Source organism: Hyaena hyaena, unplaced genomic scaffold (assembly GCF_003009895.1).
Source record: "Hyaena hyaena isolate Hyena2069 unplaced genomic scaffold, ASM300989v1 scaffold_85, whole genome shotgun sequence".
Taxonomy (NCBI): domain Eukaryota; kingdom Metazoa; phylum Chordata; class Mammalia; order Carnivora; family Hyaenidae; genus Hyaena; species Hyaena hyaena.
The window spans coordinates 1442600-1465485 of NW_024080717.1; positions in this window are offsets into that span (position 1 = coordinate 1442600).

Sequence of the window (22886 nt, forward strand, 5' to 3'; positions counted from 1 at the left end):
TTTATTTCCACTCTCATCTTCATTATTTCCTTCCTTCTGTTAACTTTGGACTTCATTTTTTTTTTTTTTTTTGATAGCTCCTTTGGTGCAAAGTTAAATTGTTAGAGATTTCTCTTGCTTCTTGAGGTAGACCTATATTGCTATGAACTTCCCTGATAGAACTGCTTTTGCTGTATTCCATAGATTTTAGTATGTTGTATTTCTGTTTTCATTTGTCTCTAGATATTTTTTTTTAATTTCTCCTTTGATTTCTTCTATTACCCAGTGTTTTTTTTTTCAGTAACATGTTCAATCTTCATGTATTTATAATTTTTCCAGTTTTTTTTTTCTTGTGACTTCTAGTTTCATACTACTGTGGTTGGAAAAGATGTTTGATATGATTTCAGTCTTCTTGTATTTATTGAGACATATTTTGTGGCTTAACATGTAATCAGTCCTGGGGAATGTTTCATGTGCATTTGACAAGAATGTGTATTCCACTGTTTGGGGATGGAACGTTCTATATATGTCTATTAAGTCCACCTGGTCTAATGTGTTGTTTAAGGCTGATGTTTTCTTATTTATTTTTCTGTTTTGACGATCGATCCATTGGTGTAAATGGGCTGATAAAATCCCCTACTAACATTATATTGCTGTCATTTGCTCCCTTTAGGTCTGTTAATATTTGCTTTATGTATTTTGGTGTTCTAGGTTGGGTGCATATATAGAGATATATAGATATTTTGAGGATGCATATATAGTTTTGAATGCTTTATCTTCTTGCTGGAATGATCCCTTTATTATTATGCAGTGCCCCTATTTGTCTTTTATTGCAATTTTTGCTTTAAAGTCTATTTTGTCTGATATTGGCATAGCCACATCAGCTTTCTTTCCATTTTCACTTGCATGGACTATATTTTTCCATCCCTTCACTTTCAGTCTTTTGTGTATTTTTATTTCTAAAGTGCATCTCTTATAGGCGGTATATAGATGTTTTCTTTTTTTAAATCTAATTCAGTCCCTCTCTGTCTTTTGATTGGAGAATTTAGTCCGTTTCATTTAAAGTAATTATTGATTGTTATGTACTTATTGCTATTCTTGGTTTTCTGGATGTTTTTTTAGTTTTTTAAATAAAGAATATTTTATTTTTCTATTTTTTAATATTTTAAGAGAGAGCAAGTGAGGGAGGAGCAGAGAGAGAGGGAGACAGAGGATCCGAAGCAGGCCCCACGCTGCCAGCTGCGCAGAGCCTGACATGGGGCTCAAACTCACAAGCTGCGAGATCATGACCTGAGCCCAAGTGGGGTGCTTAACCAACTGAGCCACCCAGGTACCCTGTGTGGTTTTTCTTTTTCTGTTTGTTTATTTATTTATTTAGAGGGTGGACATGAGTAGGGGAGGAGCAGAGAGAGATGCAGAGAGAGAGAGAGAATCCCAAGCAGACTCTGTGCTACCAGCTCAGAGCCTGACGTGGGTCTCCATCTCATAATCATGACCTGAGCTGAAATCAAGAGTTGGATGCTTAAGTGACAGCCCTTCAGGTGCCCCTGTTTTTGTCATTTCTCTCTGTTCCTTCTTTTCTTTCTCTCTTATGGTTTAATGATTTATTTGGTGTTATGTTTAGGCTCTTTATTCATTTTCCTTTGTGTATTTACTATAAGTTTTTGCTTTGTGGTTACCATGAGGTTCACATATATCATCCTTTGTATATAACAGTTTATATTAAGTTGGTAGCAGCTTAAATTTGAGCACAGTCTAAAACTCTACATTTTGGTTCCCTCCACTACATTTTGTTTTTGAGGTCACTTTTTGTATCTTTTAATTTTATGTATCCCTTAACTAATTAGTGTAATTTTAATTTTACTACTTTTGTCCTTTAACCTTAGTAGTTTTGTGAGCAAATAATCTATAAACTTTACTATATATTTACGTTCTCCACTGAGGATTTTACTTCTATGTATTTTCTTATTATTAATTAATGTCATTTATGTAGCTTAAAGAAATTCTCTTAATAGTTCTTAGAAGGCTGGTTTAGTAGCCATGAACTCCTTTAGTTTTTGCTCGCTGGGAAACCTGTCTGTCTTGGTATACATAAGAGTAGCGGCTCCTGGGTGGCCCAGTCAGTTAAGTGTCTAACTCTTGATTTTGGCTCAGGTCATGATCTCATAGTTCGTAGGTTCGAGCCCAGTGTGGGGCTCTGTGCTGACAACATGGACCCTGCTTGGGAGTGTCTTTCTGCCCCTCCCCTGCTCATGCTTGCTCACTCCTTCTCTCTCTGTCTCAAAATAAATGAATTAACTTGAAAAAATAATATAAGAATAGAAAGGATAAGGAAAAAAAGGAATTTGGCTACTACATAAAAGTATATCCATAAAATGGCAAGGAAAAACATGTATGTAGTTGTTCCTCAGTTTGACAACTAATTGTGAGGTTGTACTTGATACTTACAACTTTTTTCTTCATTTAGCATTCCATGTTCTTTTTGCCTTTGAATGGTGTTTCACCTGGATTGGGTGATTTATATGGTGGGATGATATGAGCGAGTGTGGTAATGGAGCTGTCACTGCCTCAAAAACCAAACTGGTCTTCGTGCCAAATACTGTTGTAGTCAGAGTGCACTGCAGAAAACAAAACACAACCAAGCACTCCAGGTATTTCAAGTAGAAAGGGATTTTCTACAGAAAACGTGCTTGAAAGCTCATTGGAAACAAGTCAGGAATGAAATTCAGGGGTGACCACTGGGCTAATTGTTTGAAGGTCACACCATAATTGCTGTGGTTACAAAGTCAGGAAGCTGCCACAGCTGCTGCCACTACTGTCCCTGCAACCAGGCCCCTTCCTCCTGGGGCTGGGAGCAGACTCTGGGGGCTGGGGGGCAGACCCCAGGGCCTGGGGAGCAGACCGTGGGGCTGGGGGGCAGACCCCAGATCGCAGAGTCCAGCTGTTGGAGATCCTCATGTCCAGCTCACTTCCCTTTTCAGGTTCCAGAGCATCAGGAAGATGTTTTGTTTTTATTTTAAATTTCATACACAAACAGCTCATTGATAAACCCTAAATCATGTCACAAACCCTAGCTGCATGAGAGCGGCCAGTGCAAGTTTTAGTTTTCTGAACCCTGTGGATGCAAAGTAGGAACAAAGAAGAGGGTGGGAAGGTTCTGTGCCAGCATGCTCATGACGACAGGCGTTTATGTTGCTTACTGTTTTTTGTTATCACACTCAGTCTCACAAGGAAAATCTTTGGGCACACACCTTTCCCACAGATGCAAGACTATAAAGCAGGATGCTCTCCTAGAAGCTGTATTGTGGCTTAAGAGCCATGTGCATTGAAAACCTCTTCAAGTGTTACCAGATCACCAGGTCTTACAACATAGGCTGTGATCTGCGGATCAGCACTGTTGGCCTCATCTGGGAGCTGGTTAGAAATACAAGATTTCAGGGGCGCCTGGGTGGCTTAGTCGGTTAAGCGTCTGACTTTCGCTTAGGTCATGATCTCGCGGTTCGTGGGTTCAAGCCCCGCGTCGGGCCCTGTGCTGACTGCCAGATCAGAGCCTGGAGCCTGTTTCAGTCTGTGACTCCCTCTCTCTCTGACCCTCCCCTGCTCACGCTGTCTCTCTCTCTCTCCAAGAAATAAATAAAAAAAAAAAAAAAAAAAAAGAAATACAAGATTTCAGACCCAACCCACTGATCGATAGTCTTCATTTTCACAAGATCCCCAAGTGATTTGTGTGCATATTTCAGTTTGTGGGCTGGACATGGTATATATTTGCATTCCCAAGAGCAGCATACGTATAATATTCTCTCTGTGCCTTCACAAAGACTGTACTCTGTCTTCTTGATATGTTCCAATTTCATATTTGAAAATGCATTTCTTTACTATGAAACTGAGCATCTTTTCAGATATTAGAATGATTTTTATATCAACTTCTGTGGACTTTTCACATCTGTCGAGTTATTGGTATTATCCACTTAAGAATGTGTTTAATATTGAGAAAATGAGCTCTTTGTCTTTGATAGGAGTTGCCAGTATTTCTTACACTATGCCATTTGCCTTGTGACTTGTTTATGGTTTAATTTCCACACAAAATACATACACATTTTCCTATGTGGTTGAATTTGTTAGTCTTTTCTTTCATGGGTTGGTGATTTTTGTCTTATGTATAGAAAGACCTTTATCACCTTGATACTAGTTTTATAACTCTCAAGTTTTCTTTTGTGATAACCAAATCTTTGATCCATCAGAGTGTGTTTTGGTGAGAGGTGTGAAGAAAGGATCCAACTGAATGGTTATCCTAGATGGCTGTACACAGAGGATTCCTAACCTGACATTCATGAATGCTTACAGAGCCCTTAAACTCCTGAAATTGCTGTGAAGTTGCGTATGAATTTTGAGTTTTCTTTGAAGCGAAGAGCTTTTCAGTCCACTAGATTCTCAAAGAGGATTAAAAATCATTGCCCCATGCAGTGTTCTGTCATCCAATAATAGCTTCACTTGCTTTCGGTATCTTCACTACACTCCCAAGGGTCCAGTCACATCCTTCTCTTGACCTCCAGATTTGGGCGTAGCAGACTGGATGGACCCAATATAATCATAAGGGTCCTTATAAGAGATAGGCAAGCAGGGCAAAGAAGGAGATGGAATGAAAGAAGCAGAGGTTGGAGTAATGGACTTTGAAGATGGAGAAAGGGGCCAACCAAGGAATACAGATGGATTCTAGAAGCTGGAAGAAGCAAGGAAATGTGTTCTCCCCTGGAGCCTGCAGAAGGAATTAGCCTTGCCGAAGGGGCTTTCATTTTAGCCCCTTAAGACTTGTTTAGGACTTTTGACTTCCAGAACTGTAAAAGAATACATTTGTCCTATTTTAAGCTACTGAGTTTTGGTAACTTGTCAGAGTAGCAATAGGAGACAAATACAGTGTATACCACGGAGAAGGCAGCAACAATGTAGCTCCAGGAGTTTAACAAATTTACTGCTGTCATAACTGCTGGTATCACAGGTCCAGACAATACAGTATCCAAGCCCATTTTAATAGGATACATTTTCTAAAGTTAAAAAAAAAAAAAAAAGGGCACCCTGCTGGCTCAGTCGGAAGAGCATGGGACTCTTGATCTTGGGTTCGTGACTTCAAGCCCCATGTTGAGTGCAGAGGTTACTAAAAATAATGGTAACAGTAATAATAGTAATAATAATGTTGAAAAGGAAAAAAAAGCCACCGTGTACTTGCAGACCAACTTTCTTCTATTACCTTAAAAATGCATCTTATTGCAAGTGACTGGAGCATTACTGAAAGAAATGGAAGGAAGAGTTGAAATCTCTTGCTCTTTTCTAGCCCAGCATGTGAGGAAGAATCAGGAGGATGTGAGTGCCGCAGTGGAGGAAGGTACGCGGGGGCAACAGGGAGAGGCTGAGTAGCGGGTCGACCTGGTGTCGCAAAGAGACCATCTAGGCGACCAGCTAGGCGATTGCCTTTCCGTATTCACAGAGCCGGAGAGCAGTACTTCCTAAAATTTATTTTACGTAGAAATCAGCTGGGGTTCTTGTCCGAAATGCGGATTCTGATTCTGTAGGTCTGCGGTGGAGCCCTGATTTTGCATTTCTAACAGGCTCATAGGTGGTGCTGATGTTGCTGGTCCAAGGATCACATTTTGAGTGGTGATGATGGAGGGTTACTTAATGAGAATTAAAACGTGACTTGTATGTTGGACACAGGACTCTGGGTTTTTCCTCCGTGTTGCAGAGGAGAGGGACTGGAGTAGGAGCCAGAACAGTCAAGTTCAAATTTGAGTCTGCCACCTATTTTGTGACCTCAGTCTTTTTGAGGCCTGTTTCTCTTATTTGTTGAATAGGAACAAAAGCACATACCTTATAGGATATTCATGAGGACTGAATAGTTATTGTATGTGTGATATTTGGTAAGGGCCCAATAACTGTTGGTTAACTCTGAACCAGCCACAGTTGCTTGTATTCCAAGAAGACTCAGAAGTTCTGGCTACATACCACCAAAGTATCTAGAAGAAAAATTTTATCAGCCTTCCAGATGGCTGTCGACATGATGCCAAGCAGTCAGATGTTTGGACTGTATTCAAAACATATTCAACGAGCATCTTTCTCCCTTTTGAATGGGTGTGTTGGCCTTAAGAAGACTGAGTGAAGGGGTTTTATGTAGAAAGATGTTATCTATCTAACTTCACTGGCTCTTTTGTATACTTTGGAGCAGCTTACAGACACACTGGAAAAACAGTAATGCATACAACATGGATAATCTCAATTTTCAGAAAGCCTTTGATACTGTTCCATCTAATGGGCTGCTTAAACCCAAGACAGCAGGGATTCTTGATGGAACCCTGGGAAAAAGGAGAAACTGGCTAGAGAACAAAACAAAAAGTTTAGAATGAGACAGAATGGAAAGTAGAAGATGGGGTTGCACTCAAAGAGCAGAGGAAGGGGTCCAGATGTTACCATTGTAACTGTGACATAGGTTGGGGTGCAAGGATGAGCCTGTGGGAGGAATGGAGATGAGGACCGTGGCTTCCCCGTACGTGAGCACGCAGCTTGCTGGCGACATAAACTTTATGTGACACTCGCTTATCGTTAGAAGGGCTACTTATTTAGCCTAGGAAGACTGTTAAGGATATTCAAAATGATAGGAAATCTGTTCTGATTTAAGAATAAAAATATCCAGCTGTGGCACGAGACTTTGAGATTTTTATGTTTTCAATTCAGTTGATTGTAACTCGGGGGAAATAAGAAATACATATTCCTTTAAAGCAGTGGTTCTCAACTGGGGGCAGCTTGGTCCCTCCTGGGGATATTTGGTGATGTCTAGAGACATTTTTGGTTGTCACATCTTGGTGGGGCGGTGTGTGTGGTGTGACCGGCATCTAATGGGAGGAGGCCAGAGATGCTGCTAAATGTCCTTGAGTGCATAGGCCAGCATCCCTTGAACAGCATTCTGCAGCCCAAAACACCAATGCTGCCGAAATAGAGAAACACTGTGTGCTAAATCATTATTCCCTGAAGTGTGACCGGAGGGGGGAGAAATTTATAAGGTAAGAATAGTCTATAGGAAGCATTTGTCAGAAAAAATAACTATCATTCGTGGAATGAAATACTCATGTTCCCTAAACTATAATATGGTGATTTAAAACTAGAAACAGGAGCAAGGAGCAGAGGCCAAAGGACAATGGAAATTTGAGGAGAAAACGAGAACACAGGACAAAGATAGTTAACCTCTGCCGTGAACTTTTGCGTCCACCTCCACCTCCACCTCCTTTCCTCACGGGTCTTCTGCTTAACTCACTTCAAATGAATCAGCCTGGGGCTTGCTACAGAACAGGATCCATAAAAAACATCTGCTCTAGTCTGGAATCCAGATGTTTGTGTCTAAATATGCCAGCTAGTCAGTCTTCAGACAGCGTTTTCTTTTAGAGAAAGAAAAAAAGTAGATCCAGTGAGAGAATGAGGGATGGTAGTTGGAATAAACAATTCTAAGTCTTTAAAAAATGTATGACACTGCTTGTCTTCCTTTTCTTCCTGAAATACAAGTCAGAGAAGAAAGTAATACCCCCAACTGGATTTTCCTAGAGGTACATAAAAATAAAAATAGTCCAGCTTTTGATAACTACATTCTAAGAAGTGACAGTATACATGGGTTAGTCTTGGGGGTTCTGGAGAGGCCCCCAGGTCCTGTGGTCCCCCTACCTCTTGTCACTTCACAGTAATAGCTACTCCCTTCAGAAGCTTTCTCTCCTATTGTGGCACAAACTTTCTATTCAAGGCTTCTTCTTAAGCAACTTACTCAGTTAACTCTATTTATTAGTTAACATGGAAGGTGAACCAGAATGGAACACGGCTCAGAAATGGAAGAATCCCAAGGAGAAAAGAAATCTGGCTGGGGGTAGATAGTAGAAAAAACTGCCTTCCTCTGCACTTCCCTCAAAATTTGGCCTTGTTTGTAGGATGGCAGGGCCCTGAATCATTGAAAGTTCCCTCTAATTTAATGGAAAGCAAAACATACCAGTGACAGGTCCTTGGCTATCAAAATGGCACTTATTGACCTCTGGCTAATTCCACTCGGGAGATTGTAATATACCGCCCAGGAACCTGGTCCCGTATTCAAAACTGAAAGGGCTCATCAGAAAATTAATGTGTTATGTTGAACAATGTCATTGCCAGAGCCGGGACCTGTTTACATGCACAGATATTCACACAGTTGGTATTGAGTTTCAGCACCATTGTCACCACTTTTGGTTGGATTATTTACAAAGACTAATTGGTAGAACTCTGTAATCAGTTTATTTTTTTGAATTGGTTTGTGAGATGTGTATGTGCATGTTAATATACATATACACACACTACACATGTTAACAGATGAACTTGAGCACTATTTCCATCCCTTTGTTCATGTTCTGTTTTACAGTTTGTGAGGATGTTGATGAATTTAATTTTTTATTTGTATTTATTTTGAGAGAGAGTGTGAGCAGGGGAGGGGCAAAAAGAGAGAGAGAGAGAGAAAGAGAATGAATCCCAAGCAGGCAGTGCGGAGCCTGATGCAGGGCTCAGTCTCTTGAACCATGAGACCATGACCTGAGCTGAAATCAAGAGTTGGATGCTTAACCAACTGAGCCACCCAAATGCCCCAGGGTGTTAATGAATTTAAAGGACTGTACCTGATATCAGGTAGGCTAGGCTAGGTACACCTTTTTTTTTTTTTTTTTAAGTCCTTGCCTGTAGATCCCAGCTCATCCTTGAAAAATCCATGTCTTCGTTCACAAATGGAAAGGAGCAAGAAGACAATGGTGAATCGGTGCCATTACTTCCCTTGAACTGATCCCTTGGTGACAGGGGTCCGTAAAAGCATCTCTGTTCACAAAGAGGAGGGCATCTTATAATATGTAACATAGGACAAATAGTTCTCAAAGGAGACAGATGGTCAGCGTGAGTAGCTGCCAGCCCCTAACTTTGAACAGCCACTAAGTTATCTAGATGTGAACTGCTGCCTGTAGTTTTATCAAAGTGAGAGAAGCGAGATATTGTGGTGTCCTGAGTATAATGACAGTACCTCACTAGCTTTCCAAATACGAGTGGTTTGTTCAGAAATCTATTTTGTATATGCACATGCTTTGGGGCCATTTTTAATGGCCTCTAAGACACTCTTTCCTTGTGAATGCTTAATGGAGTAATGAGTCACATTGATAATGTGGAAACATCACAAATAGAAGGTGCTCAGTTTGCAAATGTGATTGTCATATTACATGTTGGTCATACATCATCATCGTCACCATAAAAGATCACATAAGCTTCATTACTGAAGACGGTAATTGACTTTCCACATCTACAGAATTGGCTCATGTTTTAAGAGTCAACCGTTTCAAGGAAATATATAGAAAATACACAAGAACGAAGAAAGGAGAATTACAGATTTCAAGCAGCTTCATAAGGAAGATTAAATATTTTATGCCTTTTTCTGTGCTTTATCTACAACAGCACTTTTGTACATGTGCTGTTAGCACTAACCCTTATGAGTTTTTGTGTTTTTTTTTTTTTTGAAGTTGATAGATACGCTTCATGGAGGAAAATATCAGGGGCTTATGCCTGGATTGTTCTCTAACATAGTATACTCTTAGATAAAATCAAATTTGGTGGACCAGTATCGCCAAGCAACTATCATGTATGAAATTCTGACCTTGGAGGGGACAAAAGGTGCCCGAGAAAGAGTTTCTTTCCTCACGGAAACTGCATCAATAATGAAGGCAAGAAGACATAGGGTTGAATAAGCTATGGCACTTGAGATGGAGAGATTACCTTGGCTTCTCTGGGTGGATCCGGTGGTGTCACAAGAATCTTTCTAGGATGGAGACAGGAGGGTCTGAGGCAGAAAAGGGGATGGGAGGGAAGCTGATCAGAGTAAGGCGGGGCCACAGACCAAGGAATGCAGATGGCCTCTAGAACCTGGAAGGAGCAAACAGATTCTTCCCTAGAGCCTCCAGATGGAGGGCAGCCCTGCTGACACGTTTTGGACTTCTGACCTCCACAACCATGAGATAAATTTGTTTCACATCACTGAATTTGCAGGAATTTGGGATAGCGGCCATGGGAAGCTAATGTACTTGCCATCATAATCCACCTCATTTCAGTGGACCTCAAAGTCCACAGCTGTCAAGGCGAGGAAATGAAAGTAAACCAGTATCCTGCCATCCCAAATCATACTCTTCACTAATGAAATACCGAACTACGCTGTGTTCAGAGAAGATGACAGGAGCAGAGGGAAGGTAGCAGAAGTGCAGAGGGGGTGAGGTGGGAGGCGCTGCTCACTTTATCCCTCTGGGCCTCTACTGGCTGATTTGCCAAGCAAGTAGCAAAGATGGTACGGCTTTCAGGTCTCCAGTTTTAACTGTGCATGAGGTGAAGCGAAGCCACAGAGAATTCTTGCCAAGTCGACCAAAGCCAGCTTTTGTTTCTTCTACCAAAGCTAGTTTGACTGGTTTGGTTCTCAGTAATGAACAAAAGTTTTTGCTGGTTTCGATTTTACCCACTGTTGTCCCCATTATCAGCTAAAATTGGGCTCTCCCGGAACAGATCTTTTTTCTAAGTATCATTCTGTGCAAATCTAGTTGATTTTTTTCTTTTTTGTAGAATAAGAATCTCAATTTATGTAAGAGGTAGGGGTGGACATGAAGGATCAAAGCAGAAGTGAATTAGGCATCTTTTTTTTTTTTCTGAAATCCATGAGAAGATAGAGTAGTCGTCATCCCAAGCTTCACAAAAAGAAAAGAAATAGGAAAGTCCCTTAAGAGTGAGAAACCACTCAGTGTGTTCAAAGAAATCTATTTTTATTTTTAATTGCTGCCCCAGGGATGGCTAAGTGACATAGGCTTCTCATCTGTTAGGCGTCCCAGGAGGCTCTAAGTTCAAGACAAAAGATAACAAAAAGAACTCAATGTCCACCTGAAATGCCAGATATCCTCGTACGGCTGGAAGGTCTGAATGGAATACATCAATAATGATACAGGGGCAGTGTTTACCAGGGAAACGCTGTGGTGAGGACTCTGTGGGAGATGACAGGGAAGAGGGAAAACGCCAGATACTCCCCCCTCATCTGCGAAGAGAGAGAAATTGAAACAAAAATGATTTATGGAAGAAGTTCGTGGAAGAGAAGAACACCACTTCAGGAACGGAAGTGAGGAAATCCACAGCGCCACCTTAGTTCCCGCATCAATTCCACAGTGTCGCTAAGATCTGTCACGTGCTCCCCCGTTACGGTAATAGTAACTGCTAACAAAAGCCATTCCCTGTGGTGAAGTCTTCTCTGCGTCAGTTGTCACACTCTTCCTGTGGAAGGTAGATTGGCAGGTGAGAAAATCAAGGCTTAACGTACTTGCCCAGGATCTCCGGTTGGAAATGATGGAACCACGATCAAGCCCAAACCTGTCAGCTTCCAAAGTCCACATTTCCAAGCCTCCTGCTATACACAAATTAAATTGACACTCGCCTGCAAGAATTTTTCCTGGAAATACATCTGCCGTTATCCCTACAGTCATTGCCACGCCCCCTCTCCTTCCTTCCAGCTGTAACTCCGGTTACTTGTATGTTGGAGCTCACCATTTTGTCTGTCCCATTCCTTAGCTCCTTTTGAGCAATCGTGCCGATCTTCACCCTTCGGCAGTATGATTTGGTCTTTTCTTTAGATCTCTCTTCTGATCCACAACCCTGTTCAGTGGTGTCTACTGTTGAACTCATTTACCGAATTCCTTATTTTCGTGATCAAATCAGATTCATCTGTTTATCCTCGTTATTTCTCATGGCATTTGATCTCCTTGCATGCTTTATAAATTATGTCTGTGAGCTCATCTTAGAAAAAGTGATCTTCTCTAGGGATCCTTTACTCCGCTTATTATTTGCTCTTCATGGTTGTCTTTGTCAGGACTCCCCGGAGTTTGAAGTTTCAAGATAGGCCGTTAGTCTCACAGCCCTGCTTTTGTTTACTAGGTGGAGACGCAAAAGACACCCTGCACACATGTGCAGTAGACAGCCTTCACCGTCATCCTGAAGGAAGGCCCTGGATAGGGCAGTTTGTAGGATAGACCGCAGGTCTGCACACTATGGCCAATGGGCCAAAGCCTGCCCGCTGCCTGTTTTCACAAGGCCCACGAGCCAAGAATGGTTGTGGCATTTGTACTTTTTTTTCTTCCTTAAATAGTTTATTGTCAAGTTGGTTTCCATATAACACCCAGTGCTCATCCCCACAAGTGCCCTCCTCCATGCCCATCACCCCCCTTCCCCTCTCCCCCACCCCCATCAGCCCTCAGTTTGTTCTCAGGATTCAAGTATCTCTCATGGTTTGCCTCCCTCCCTCTCCCCCACTATTTTTTCCCTTCTTCTCCCGCTTCATCCTCCGTTAGCTTCCTCCTAATCCTCCTATACGTGCAAACATATGGTATCTGTCCTTCTCTGCCTGACTTATTTCGCTCAGCATAACACCCTCGAGTTCCATCCATGTTGCTACACATGGCCAGATGTCATTCTTTCTCATTGCCGTGTAGTATTCCATGGTATAGATAAACCACATCTTCTTGATCCATTCGTCCATTGATGGACACTTCGGCTCTTTCCATGGTTTGGCTATTGTTGAGAGCGCTGCTGTGAACATTGGGGTCCGTGTGCCCCTATGCATCAGCACTCCTGTATCCCTTGGGTAAATTCCTAGCAGTGCTATTGCTGGGTCCTAGGGAAGTTCTAATGTTAAATTTTAGAGGAACATCCACACTGTTTTCCAGAGGGGCTGCACCCGTTTACATTCCCACCAACAGTGTAAGAGGGTGCCCATTTCTCCACATCCTTGCCAGCATCTATAGTCTCCTGATTTGTTCATTTTAGGGTGGCGGTATTTTGAAATGGTTGAAAAAAATACAAAGGATATTTCATGATGTGAAAATGACATGAAATTCAAATTTCAGTGTCCATAAACAAAGATTTATTGTAACATCCCGCACCCATTTGTGTATGTGTTGTCTGTGGCTGCTCTCATCCTACTATGCACAGCTGAGTAATTGCAACATGCATTATATAGCCCACAGCACCTAGAATATTTATTATCGGACCCTTTACAGAACAAGTTTTGCTGGGCTAGATCATCTCATTGAAATCATTTCTGTTTGAAAGTGAAAGTATACTCCATAGTGTACTTTCTCTGCTGATACTAGTGTATATTCTCTGCTGATATAAAGAAAAACTCCGAGCACACAAAACAAAAAGGACTGTGATTGTCAGTCCCTTAAGATACCGGGGGAATATTTAAACCTCCTCCAGTTTCAGTAGAAGGCACAGCACAGGTAATATAGTCAATGCCACTGTAATAGCACTGTATGGTGACACATGGTGGCCACACTCGTGAGAACAGCATAACGTACAGAGAAGTGGAATTACTGTATTGTACACCTGAAAGTAATGTAGCACTGTGTGTCAACTGTACTCGGAAAAAATTAAAAACAAAATAACAAAACCCACTTTACAAATTCGCTTATCGTTTCCTCTCAGGAAGAGATGCCACTACCTGCTGTGACCACCAGATGGCGAGTCCAATGGTGGTTTAAAGGTTCCTCAACATTTAGTTACAGATCTACCTTATGCATTATTTGAAAAGACAAACTCTGCGAGCAGTCTGTATTTAGATATCAGCTAAATCATGCCAGACTCAAAATAGTCTCTTTGGGAAAACTGGATGAGACCCAAATCTTAGCTTTTGGGAAGGTGGGGGCACCCCAGGAATAAGCAATCTATGTCTAACCTAAAGCAGCGGTCACAAGCTATAACATACAAAGAATAATCTAGAATGCTTGCTAAAAGGCATCTTTTACCCCCAAGACACACCATTAGTGAGTCTGCTTCAACAATCTGAAAAGTCTGCTTTTTTTTTTTTCTTTTCTTTTTTTAACCGGCACTACATTTATTTCTGCAGGTGGTCTGAGGACAGCAGATTTAAAAATAGCAATTTTGGGAGATTTCTTGTCTCTTGACCAGACTAGAAGGGTGGCTGATTGTCCAAATTACAAGGTACAATGGGAAATAAGAACTTCGCAGCCTACTTCGTGGGCAGGTGTTCAGACTTATGGGCAGGATGGGCATGTTGCTTGATTTCTCCGTGCCTTAGTTTCCTTAGTTAAAATGGGGATATTTATGGCATCTACCTCAGATGGTTAACATTAAATGAGTTAATATATGTGACGTGTTTTCAAGACTGTCTGCTTCTTAGAAAGTTCTCTCTAAGAGTTAGTACGAGTCATATTGCTCCCAGCCACCAAGCTAGCCCATGGAGGTTTCAGGCTCTGCTTTTGTGTCTTTATTCATGTTGAGTGACCATGCCATTCCAAAAGATAAAATGATGTGCATCGGGAATAAGCAGTTAAGATGGAGGAAAGACCAGCAGAACATATACTGGGTCTGTGTCAGACATATCAGGTGTATTAACCAGCAAAGTGCAGAGTTCCCTTCTAGTTGGCCGCAGCCCATATACAGCTCCCTGATGGGGAAATGGCGATGTCCTATTCTTAGCTCAGTGGTCATCCAAGATCGAAGCATAGACTCTCCGCAGGTTGGGGAGGTCTCCGAGATGACCCGGTGCAAAGGTTCTGCCTTAATAGGACGGGGGAACTAGCTAAGTTGATGAGACTCGCTCCTAGGGAAGTCTGGGTGGGAAAATACAGTGAGCACGGGCTGGTCAGGACATGGAAAATAATGGAGCAGACAGAAGGAAGCAGAGGTGCTGTGAGGGAGGTGCCGGAGAAATTATGAGGACACAAGGAAGAGAAACAGGTCCTGAAAGCAGTCATATTGGATCCAGGGCCCACCCTTCTCCAGTATGACCTCATCTTGACTAATTATATCCGTAAGGACATTATTTCTAAACAAGGTTACATTCTGAGGCACTGGGGTGAGAACTTCATCATATCTTTGAGGGGACACCATTCAACCAGTAACAACTACTAGGTCTTCCCCCCGCCCCCCGAGCTGCCTTGAGTTCAAGAAGTTTATTCATTATGGCGGGATGCTAGCTGTCCACCAACAGCTGTGCCCTCTCCATCAGGAGGTGTGACCGCCCACCAAAAGGCACTGTGTTTTCCCGCTGCCCTCGCGTCCCATGTGACCGTGCCACTACTTCTCACCAATGAAATGCGGATCGAATTCAGTTTGTCAGTTCAGATGGAGCTTCAAGGGCTGGTACCTTTCCTACTCTCTTTACCTGAGGCCTTAGAGAATCGCAGATCCGCATGGAGGAAAACTGCCTGCCCGGCGACCAGCAGTATCCAGATCGGTCTGTTACGGGAGCGGAAACAAAACCTCTGTCCTGTTTTGTGTAGGCATTCAGTGTGCTTGTTACAGCAGCAAGCGCCCCCCTAGCTAATTCACTCAAAAGGCGTGGTTGGCTTTCCTTTCATATTCTCACAGAAGTTGATATTCTGCTAAATATACCTTTAGGCTCCAAGATGATTTTAAGCTAATGGGGGAAGGAAAGCAAAAAAAAAAAAAAAAGAAAATACACATTATCCCAGCTTTAGATACACTATAGGGATAGATACTAAATACTGTTTCCTCAAAGTAAGAAGTTCTAATGTATTCTAGATATATTAGTAATTTCAAACCAATTTTGGGCCTTTATAGTGCCATTAATAGTGAAGTTGCTCCCAGCCTTTATATTGCACAGGTACGGACAAGATTAAGGAGATGGAGGAGACGGTGGGTGGGTATGTTTCATGGGTGTTTTCCTTCATCAACGTGGTGCTGCCCTGCTTTTTGGATGAGGTGCTGCCCTGCTTTTTTAATTTCCAGGAGTGTGGACTCTCAGCCACATGGCTTCATTACGTGCCTCTGTGTTTAGTCCTCTTGGCTCAGGCGTCTCTGCTGACTGGTTTCGGCACCATCCACATTCTGAGATCTCAGGGACACGAGGCAGCGTCACCTTATATATAAATTTCAGAATAGAACACGCATGCTGAAGCCTTGGGGGTGGCAGAAGGTCTTTATAAAGAATATGTTTGGTCTGGGTGGACTGACCTAGAGCACAGTTTTCCCACCTTGGGCAGTTATGCCTGCCAGGGGGAGGTTGACAGTGTCCAGGGCCATGTTTGCTTGTGACAACTGTCCGGGCTAGGTGGGGCGAGTGCCCCTGCCATTTAGTAGGTAGCAACTGGGAATGCTGCTCAACATTGTACAGCATACAGGTCAGTCCCCCAACAGAGAATCATCTAGTTCTAAATTTCAGTCACGTTGGGGTTGAGAACCAACTCATATTTAGGTTATCCTTTTGTGAAATTTGCTTTATTCTCAAAGCTGCAGTTTCAAATAGAACAATCGTGAGAATTCTAAAAATAATCCTGACTTTCATTGAAATCTCACTATGTGCCAAGCACTGTTAAAGTTGCTTTGCATAAGTAAGAGAGACTGACATCAGTGATCCATGGCAAGGAGCGGTATACAAATTCCCAAATCTCAGTTATGTTTTTTGATGCAGAAAATAGAAGATGGGGATCTAAGAAACAGAAAATTAGAGGCCTTTTATTTTTTTGAATTTATTTTACTTACTTAGAGCATGCGAGTCGGGGAGGGGCAGAGAGAGCGAGAGAGAGAATCCCAAGCAGGCTCTGCACTGTCAGCCTGTCAGCATGGAGCCCCATGCAGGGTTCAAACCCACGAAGGATGAGATTTGGACCTGAGCCAAAATCAAGCAGATGCTTAACCGACTGAGCCACCCAGGTGCCCCTAGAGGCTTTTTAAGGTAGTAAATTTAGAACTTTATCTGAAAATTCTAGAAATACTTAATAAATCATCAAATAAGCTTAAATCCAGGAGTGCTAATACTTGTAGAAAAAAAAGAATAAACACAGGTAAGCATAATATTACTTCAACATGAACAAGTTGAGAATACCTTATCTTTTCAAAGAATATTTAGCCTCGGAGAACATGTGCATGATACAACATTCAATAAAAAAAAATCAGCTATAAAACTTAAAGCATGCTCTTGTCATACTTACAGTTTTTTGACAAATGAATACATTGAGCAAAAAACAGGTAGAGAAAACATACTGTAATGAGTGAAATACACCAACATATTGTCAGGATTTGGAGATTAGCTGCCTTAGTTGGATTATTTTGTAAGTTTTCCACATTGAGCATGCATTATGCACTGTAGAGGAAGGGAGGAAAAATATGAGGAAGACACTAAATATCCTTGGGAGCAATTTAACATGATCAGTGAGACTTGCTTTTGATAATTAACAAAAACATATATATATATATGGAGCCCAATATGGGACTTGATCCCACGACCCTGGGATCATGACCTGAGCCAAAATCCAGAGTCAGATGCTCAACCAACTGAGCCACCCAGGTGCCCCAAGACACGCTTTTGCTTGAACTATTTAGACTGTTAATATTAGCTTCCTTAATTGTATGGAATTAGCCAATCGTATGGAATATTCATTAATTGTGTGGGATAGCTCTGGTGGGATAAATGATCCTCTTTATGTATTTAAGGAAATTTAGGCAAAATTAGTTATTAGTTCACCTAACCAAATGTGGTTTGGAAGCCTTCATTTTCTTTGTGCTGTATTTATTTTTGTTGGGTTTTCTCCTGAAAGCATATGAAAAAGAGAGAAACATTTTACATAACTACAGTTAGTTCAAGCATTCTAAGGCATTTGGCTAAATAGAGAAATAATTCTTATGTCTTTAGTATTTGTATTTAATGTTTCCTTTACGAATGAGTCCAAAAACTGATTTTTGAGGGAAACTATTTTCTACTTTCACCTACCTTTTCTTTTTTTTCTCTTTTCTTTTCTTTTCTTTCTTTCTTTCTTTTTTTTTTTTTTAGATCCAATTTGCGAGCTTTCACAACTCAGACATCTTAGAATTCTGGCTTCGACCACAAAAGCCTAAGATAAATAGTATGAAGCAGTTAAAAAACATAGCTCAGTATTTTGAGCTTTGTACTTGGGAATGCAACAAGGCACACTCAGATTCAGGAATCTTCTCTGCTCAGTTACAAGCATAGATGAAAAGATTCTGGCCCAAATATGGGAATGGTCTCCCCAAAGATGAGAAACATTTTTTTTCCAAAATGAGGCTGACAGGATTTGGAAAACCAGTTACAAATTTCACATTGAGTTAGCAGCGAGGTGATTCTAGTTAGGGATAGTAAAAATAAGAGACTCCTTTCTCATTTCTCTTTACCATTATCAGCAACATTTAATTCACATTGTGCTCACGGGGTGGTAGACCAGCGCTTGTCAACCGGGGTGATTTGGGCCCCCTTGGGACATTTGGCAAAGTCTGGGGACATTATTTCAGTCGTCCCAATTTGGGGGTGAAAGCACTACCTGCATCTTGTGGGTAGAGGCTAGAGATGCTAACTTTGAAATGTGTGTTCAGTAGATGCACATCTCGTTGATATTGATCCTATTTCCAAATTGGATCTGGAAGTTTGAAGACCTCTGCTACTGAGAGCTAATTGGCAAGATCCTTGAAATCATGAATCCAGGACATTAACACACAAACTCTGTGATTCATAATCATAAAAGCGGATAGGTTTTTGAATTTAAATGGACATACATTCGTTTTCTTAAATATGGACCTAGACAGTAGTACGTCAGGAAGAGTGCTCATCACTAAGCTGTGGTCTCTCCACACAAACCCGGGCTTCTATACTCTTCCCTCAGGCTTTGGGACTGAGGCTGCAAATGCCATTTCTCTTCGGCCAGTTGGCTCCCCGTTGGGGTTGGACAAAGAGGAAGGTGGCGCGGAGGCTGGAGCGGTGGGCTGCAGGGAGTCCATGAGGCTGGTGGAGGCAGAAGGGCCTACTCTTTACTGTTTGCTTCCTGTCCCTGTCAGTGTTCCCGGTCCCTGGAAACAGCTCTTCACCTGGCAGTGTCCTTGTTTCAAGTTTCCAGAGCTGGCTGTTTTTGTTTTTTTTTTGTTTTTTTTCCATATTCCCAGAACCATCCTCACTGCACTGCCTCAGAGTGAATCGGTGCCCCTTCGCAGGGGCCTGGCTTCCAGTCTGATATGCGGCCCCTCCTCTGAGCTCCTAAACTCTGATAACCCCAAACTCTCTCCATCGTTTCCTCAGCCCAAGGGTGGTAGCCACTTCTTGCAGTTACCATGTCTGCCGTACCTCAGTGGGTCCTTTGTGTCTCTCCAGTACTCTCCTACCTGTTCAAACACATTCCTCGTGTCACAGTCGCCGTTAAAATGCCCGGTGTGATTTTTCTCTTCCTGACTGGACCCTGATGGAAAAGCTAAGCCTTCCACAAAATATTACCACAGTGTGGTTGTTTGTCCTCATCTGAAATATAAGGAATAAACAACAACTTTCAATTGTGCTTGGACTTTATTAAAAAAACAAAACTACTAAATAATGTTGTAAAACAAAACTACTAACTAATGTTGTAAAACAAAACTTCTAGAAAGGTCACCAGAAAATAGGCAAAGCTACACACAGCGTTGGTCATACGCTGCTACTTTATACCTGATTCCTTTAGGCTGACTTCAAATAATGCCACATGTGTGGAATTATATTCTGTTTGGCCAATGAGAACCTTTGGACAGACTTCCTTTGGACTGTGGGAACCAATGGCCGGGTTTTGGTGACACTCTCTACTTCCTTTTCAGGCTCCTCAGACACTCCCCATGGCTCATAAAGCATAAGCAGCCATAATTATTTTACCCTACACCACTAGGTACCCAGCCATTCTTCCCTATTATTTAGAGCAAGCAGACATAAAAGAAAAACTTGTTATCCTCAGGGGATAGCTCAACACTGCCCTTGAACATCGGGACTCTGGGAGGAGATCCTTAACATATTCTCTGAGAGCCTTGAATCCTTCCAAAAGGATCTGGGATGGATGGCCTGTTTGGGAGAATACTCTGTGGGAAACTAGTTGTATGGGCAGCCCCAGACCCGGGTGATGGAGGTTATGTGACTGTTCCTGCTAGAAAACGTGGGCTCTGGCTAGGTTCGAAGGAATTACGTGGCGTGCCAAGGAGTAGAACTGATCCCGCAGCTATGGGGAAACCACTATATGATTTTAATTGGGGAATCGACATGGATAGCTTTTGTGCTTGAGAAACACGTTTCTGGTAGCCATGAAGAGGACAGATTGGAGGAGAAGGATATTTGAGGCAGCGTGAGACCCGAGTGAGGAGCCGTGTCTTTATTCGGGTGGGAGAAGGTAAGGCCATGAGGTAAAACGATACATGTGGAGGCGGAGAAAGTTCAGTGAACACTCAGAAACTAGGGGTGGGGGGATGACAACAGAATGAAAGATTCTTGACACGGTGAGAACTACACACATGGGGGGGGGGCAGTTTTGCCTTCTCTCTTATCCCGCGGTGGCCCTTTCCATCACTTGCTTGACACCCCTTGTCATGTCAGTAAGTATTTGTTGAGTGATTTCCTTAATCAGGCTGACCGTCTTCAATTGCTATTCTCACATGTCTGTCTTAGAGCTAAATAACTTTTACCTTTGTTTTTGGGGTGCTTGGCTGGCTCAGTCAGTATTTGATCTCGGGGTTGTGAGTTCAAGCCCCACATTGGGTGTGGAGCCTATTTAAAAACATTTTTTAAAAACTTTGGTTTTCTGTATCACATCTGAATTTGTAGAGTAGATCTGGATGATTGATGACACATAAAATATGGACACAACTGGAATAGGGGCCACTCTTTTTCTCTTCTTTCCTTTTTCCCCCATTTTTTTCTTTTTTGCAAGTTCACTTTGACATTCTAATTAAAACGTAAACACCAGAACCAAATAGGCTGCAGAGTGTTGGGCATTTATTATAACGAACGGGCAAATTCCCAAGTGTGCCATTCGCGGAAGACAGCATGACAAGACCTTGGTGGAGAAGGCTTCCGGGGAGAGGGCACGTCTGGTCACAGTGCGTGAACGTGAGCGCGGTGCTTCTGCGGCGCCTGAAGGGGCCTCCGACTAATAATCGGGATCATCACAGCGAAGAGGGAAGAAAGAGGAGGAATATGTGAGGAGAAGTAGATTCTGAGCTCAGTAGTAGGTATTGTTCACAGGCGCTACTTTAACAAGTGCTATTTTGAACATCGTTTTTCAGTTTTTGCTTGGAATTTGTGTTGTGCTTCAATGTTTTGTAATTAAAAAAATCATTAATGGAGGGGATGGGAAGTGCTGCTAATGCACAGGGTTACTCTTGGAGGCGATGAAAAAGCGTTGCAATTACTCTGATAGCTGTGCTGTGTGTGAACATCCTCAGAACCACTGAATGGTAAAGAAAGAAATTTGACTGGTAGCTTTAGTTCCTGTTTCAGCTGTCATCTTTTAAAAACAATTTTATGGGGCGCCTGGGTGACTCAGTCGGTTAAGCATCCGACTTCGGCTCAGGTCATGATCTCACGGTTCATGGGTTCGAGCCCCGTGTCGGGCTCTATGCTGACAGCCAGCTCAGAGCCTGGAGCCTGTTTCAGATTCTGTGTCTCCCTCTCTCTCTGACCCCCCCCTGCTCACGCTGTCTCTCTCTCTCAGAAATAAATTAAAAAAAAAAACATTAAAAAATTAAAAACAATTTTATTTAATGTTTATTTTATTTTAAAAAATATTTACTTATTAAATGTTTATTTTTGAGACAGAGACAGAGCCTGAGCAGGGGAGGGGCAGAGAGAGAGAGGGAGCGAGAGGGAGAAACAGAATCTGAAGCAGGCCTAGGCTCCGAGCTGTCAGCACAGAGCCGGAAGCGGGGCTCAAACCTACAAACCATGAGATCATGACCTGAGCTGAAGTTGGACGCTTAACTGACTGAGCCACCCAGGTGCCCCTATTTCTATTTTTGAAAGAGAGAGGGATACAAAGCAGGCTCTCCGCTGACAGCACAGAGTCCGACACGGGGCTTGAACTCACAAACCACGACATCGTGTCCCGAGCCGAAGTCAGGTGCTCAACTGACTGAGCCACCCAGGCGCCCCTCAGTTGTCATCTTGTTAGCCAAATCAGAAAACCGTTTCACTTGATTTCGTTTTGTGTTTTTTTTTTTTTAAAGTAGGCTCCAAGCCCAACGTGGGACTTGAACTGACCACCCTGAGATCAAGAGTCCTATGCTCTATTGACTGAGCCAGCCAGGCACCCCATGTTTCACTTGATTTTTAATAGATTTTATTTTATTTTATTTCATTTTATTATATTTGAAGAGTTCATAGATTTACTTGGTTCAAAAGGCAAAATACATGAAACATTATTCCTTGAAAAGTTTTACTCCTGTGCATATTTATTCTTATTTCCCACCTTTTCTCCACAAAAGGTGCTGTTCTGTATACAGTGTTATATGCCTGGCATTTTTCAAAGTGTAATCTGGGCATCTTCCTACATTGGAACACAGTGAACTTTCCAACCATAGGATGTACAGTTGCCTAGTATCTGTTAGTGGAAGCAAGACGATTGATTGATTTATTTTTTCTTTTTTTAAATGTTTTTTATTTATTTCTGACAGAGACAGCATGAGCAGGGGAGGGTCAGAGGGAGAGGGAGACACAGAACCTGAAACAGGCTCTAGGCTCTGAGCTAGCTATCAGCACAGAGCCCGATGCGGGGCTCGAACCCACGAACTGTGAGATCATGACCTGAGCCGAAGTCGGACGCTTAACCGACTGAACCCCCCGGGGTACCTCAACAAGATGATTAATTTAATTAGATCCCTGTTTCATCGGATTTTTTAAATACGAAGACACCATTAAACAGAATTTCAAAATGTCAGTGGGTAAAGAACACACATATACAACTCACACAGACATATGGTTTCAAATATTCTGACCTACAGAATGAACAGAGAGAAGAAACTTCCTATTTACTGGTTCCAAAATAACCATTTATAGAAAACTATCCTATAGAAAACTCATT